Below are 4,120 nucleotides of genomic sequence, written 5' to 3' on the forward strand. Positions count from 1 at the left end.
CAACTGACAAAACTGTTATAGGCACCAAGTGGGTTTATCACAATAAGTTAGATAAACAAGGAATTATGACACGAAACAAGGCTCATCTTGTTGCTCAGGTTTTCAAGCAATAAAAAGGGATTGACTATGATGAAACCTTCGCACCAGTGGCTAGACTCGAAACTATTCGACTCTTTCTAGATTTTCCTACCTATAGATACTTCAAAGTCTTCCAAATGGATGTAAAAAACATTTTTCTAAATGGAAGGCTTCATGAGGAATTTATGTTGAGAAACCTCTAGGGTTTCTTGACCCCAAGTATCCCAATCATGTCTATAGATTGGATAAAACTCTTTATGGATTAAAACAAGCCCCTCATGCCTGGTGTGATAACCTCTCCTCATTTCTCATATATGAGAGTTTCGTTCGTGGCAAGATTGACCAGACATTGTTTCTTAGGAAAGTTAAAAGTCACATCATTCTAGTTCAAATTTGTGATGATAATATAATTTTTGGTCCCACTAATCCCTCTTTGTGTTTCTGTTCGCTGAACGCATGAAGAAAGAATATTAGATGAGCATGATGGGAGAATGTTAGGACTGAGAAATCAGTATTAATTGTATTCGTCTTGAAAGATTAATTTTAGTCTATAATTGTAAAAGTCAGCGTGTTTGACTTTCTTAGACTAGTTTGACTTTGACTTTGTATTAACATGTTGACCATATAAATAGATAGGTAATCTTTGTAATTAGAAAAAGTGAGCTAATTGTAATATTCAGAAAAATAATAGAGAGTTTGACTGAGATTTACAAGTTGACTTTTTCTCTCTAGATCCTTATGAATGTTCATATGATGTTCTTACATGACTAACTAAATCTGCCATGATTGTGATGATGATATAAAGAATTGATCAGATATTGTGGACACACAATTGGTATTAGAGCAGGATGCAAGAAATCAGAGAAAGAATCAAGAAGATAAGTGATTTTTTTTATTTTCTGAATTTTTTTGTTTTTCGTGTTCTTCGTGTTCTTGACATTTTTTTTAATTTTGATCCGATTTTTCCATAAAATCTTGTGTTTGATGTTAAAAACATGATCAATATGTTTGAAATTGAATTGTGAATCTTTGTTATTCACAAACTTTTCTGATTTGATCAACTTTTATCAAGATTTGATCGGATTTTTGTGTTTTAATTTTTTTTCGTGTTCTTGAATTTTTTTAAAAACCAGTGTTTTTGATCCATTTTGTTGTTAAATTTTTTTTTGTTTTTGTGTTTTTAAGTGTTTTGATCTGTTTTTGAATTTTTTTTGGTTAATTTTTTTTGTTTTGTTAAACCGTCTAAAGTTCACCTGGTTTAATCACTTGAATTTTGTTTGGGCTTAAGTCTAATTTTGGCCCATTATATTGAACGGACTAAGAGTCCGCTTACAAGTTATCTTCATCGTCCTGGAAAATTGAACAGAGGAAACAATCGGATTTGCAAGTAAATCGAGCGGAGAGGTAAACTTCAAGCGGTATTCATATTCACCGCTCATCACTTGAAGCCTTCATTCAGCCGGTGTTCATCTACACCGCAGAAGCATTGCCCTGTATTCATCTACACCGGAGAAGACTTGACCGGTATTCATCAAGCGGTATTCATCATATATACCGGTCACCACTTGACCGGATTAGGGTTCAGCAGGTAAGATTTCTTGAACGGTTTTAGCCACACCGTTTGATTTCAAGTTAGGTTTTCAATTTTTGAGTGGTATTCTTAACCGGGTTAGTAAGTTTTTGCTTTAAACAAAGTTTAGGATTTAGGACTTGTGCAATTGAACTAAATTGAGCGGACTTCTAATCCGCTTAATTCATTTTACCTAGATTCGAATTTGTTCATTGCTATCTTGACAAGAATTGATTTCTTTTTGACAATTCATCATTGGTATTCTTAATTGCTGGTTGTTTGTTAGCATTAACCAGAATTGAAGTTGCTGTTTGTTATGTAACAGGTTAAGCAACATGTTTAAAACATTTTCTGTTTTGAAATTTCTGTTTTGAAACAGCAGTGATTATCACATCATTTCTGTTTTGAAACAGCAATAGGACATAACAGCAACAGCAACAAGTTGCTGTGATTTCAACAGCAACAACAAGAGACATGTTTGGTGTTTTTGCAGATTTCTCTTGATTGTATTACAGATCGATTTGAAACAGTGCAGCAACAGATTCAACAAGGCTTCATTCTCTAAGGCTTCAATTGATGTATGTCATAAGAATGAGTAGAAAGGAAAGGTTTGGAGAACTACTCAGGAAGTTTTAGTAACAGGATGTGGACTAGAACAGCAACTCAGGTTTCTGTTTAATCTGTTTTAAAACTGTCATAACAGGTTTACTGTCATATGTTCAAAAGCATGAACTTGAGGTTGAGGTAGACCAGTTGAAAACAGAGAAAATCAGCTTGTTAATTTGAAACAAGAACAAGAAGTATATACAAGTAGACTGTTTGAAATAACAGGAAGCAGTTTAACAGATTACAAAATTTCAAAACAGCAGGTTGTGAATTGTGTGCTGTGTTTGTGATGTACAGGTTTTAAACAGCAGCTACAAATAGTTGTGTACAGGTTCTGTGTACATACAGACTGCAGCAGTTCTGAATTTTGTTCTGTATTGATTGCAGCAGTTCGGCAGATTGGACAGCAGGTTGCAGGTCTTAACATAGAGAGCAGGAAGCCGATTCACAGTGTGCAGGCAACTATTTTCACAGCAGTAACAGCAAATCCAACAGCAGCAAAGTGTGCAGGTTTTGTTAGCTGTTGGTGTAAACAGGACACAACAGCAGCAACAGGTTTACAAAAGCAAAGTGGTCTTGCCAGCTAGTCTTGACAGCAGGAAGAATGAAACAGCAGTTTGCAGTTCTTAACATCAGTCCAACATAGCAGCCAGTGTGCAGCAAAGGTTTGAAACAGCAAGCTGTGCTGTGATGGGTTTTGACAGCGACTAAAACAGCAGCTCAACAGATTGGTAACTGTTTGTAGACAACAACTTATTCAGGTTTAACTGTTTTTGGTTTTAACTGTCTTCATAACTGCTTAAATTTGTGTTTGTGTTTGGAAAGGAAAACAGCAGCTCAGATTGCTTTGAAACTGTGCAGCAACTGCAACAGACTACAGTAAAACATTTTATAACTCACAACAGAGTTTGTATCTGATTTGGATTTTGGCATTAACTAGCATGAACCATTACTGTTTGCTATTGGATTGACTAAAACAGCAGCAGATAGCATACAGACTGGAAAGCATACAGMGTGGTTAACAATAATAACAGTTTGATACTTAATCTGTTAAACTGTGTGTAAGCTGTTGTGATTCTACGTTGTTGTTTTGTTTAAACTGAATTGTTGAGACTTGGACTGTTTTGATTTAAACTGTGCAGGTTTGTTGGTGTGATTTGTTGTGGTTTATCACACAAATCTTGGTAAGAAGTTGGTGTGATCAAGAAAAGCAGTAGCAAAGCATCTGTGTGCATAATTAAGATTGGTTTTGGACAGTTTCACAGATTTGAAAGACTGTTGATTTGATTTTGCTTTCGGGGACTACGTTCAACTTCACAGAAGCACACAACATTCAAGTGGATTTTTGTATACACTTCAGAGAGCAGATAGATCATTTTTTTTAGTGTAATATCTGTATTGTATTTGGGCTTAGATTGGTGTGATTTGGACTCAGACTCAAATTCTTGGACTCGGTTTATTTTTTTATTTTTTTTTGATTGTTTGTGTTTAGATTTTTGTTTGGATCATTGTCTATTTTTTTTGCGTGAGTTTTCAGTGTTTGTGTTTTTCTATTTTTTTTTGAGCTTAACTGTTCRTATTTTTTTATCTGATTTCACTGCATAGATCCTTAACTGATCAATTTTTTTTAAAATGGCAGATATTGTACAAGAGTTGAGAGAGAAGCTTGTTGGGTCAGAAAAGAGCTATGTGACTCTTAAAGAGCATTATAGAAATTTGTATATTAAAAGTTGTGTTCAAGAGGATTCTATAACCAACTTAAAGAACAATCATAAAATTGAATGTCAACGAATTGTGAAGGAATTTGAATATAAGATTGAACAAATTGAAAATACTCGGAGTTCTGATCGAAAAAACTATGATGAT

At 34.4% G+C, this 4,120-nt stretch overlaps 1 long non-coding RNA gene across 5 annotated transcripts; it reads left to right on the top strand.

Annotated features, from left to right (window-relative positions):
• The first annotated feature begins 1,416 nt into the window (after positions 1-1,416).
• Positions 1,417-3,699, top strand: LOC112504392. 5 transcript variants are annotated; one of them, XR_003068181.1, is made up of 4 exons: positions 1,474-1,666; positions 2,142-2,256; positions 2,352-2,985; positions 3,080-3,699. It is a non-coding gene; the product is annotated as an uncharacterized LOC112504392 (long non-coding RNA). The 5 variants fall into 5 exon arrangements; XR_003068184.1 differs by having other exon boundaries at positions 2,352-2,517; positions 2,642-3,699; XR_003068183.1 differs by having other exon boundaries at positions 1,417-1,666; positions 2,179-2,256; positions 2,352-3,699.
• Positions 3,700-4,120: the final 421 nt, after the last annotated feature.

Source organism: Cynara cardunculus, unplaced genomic scaffold (genome assembly GCF_001531365.2).
Source record: "Cynara cardunculus var. scolymus isolate 2C unplaced genomic scaffold, CcrdV1 Un_Scaffold_5460, whole genome shotgun sequence".
Taxonomy (NCBI): Eukaryota; Viridiplantae; Streptophyta; class Magnoliopsida; order Asterales; family Asteraceae; genus Cynara; species Cynara cardunculus.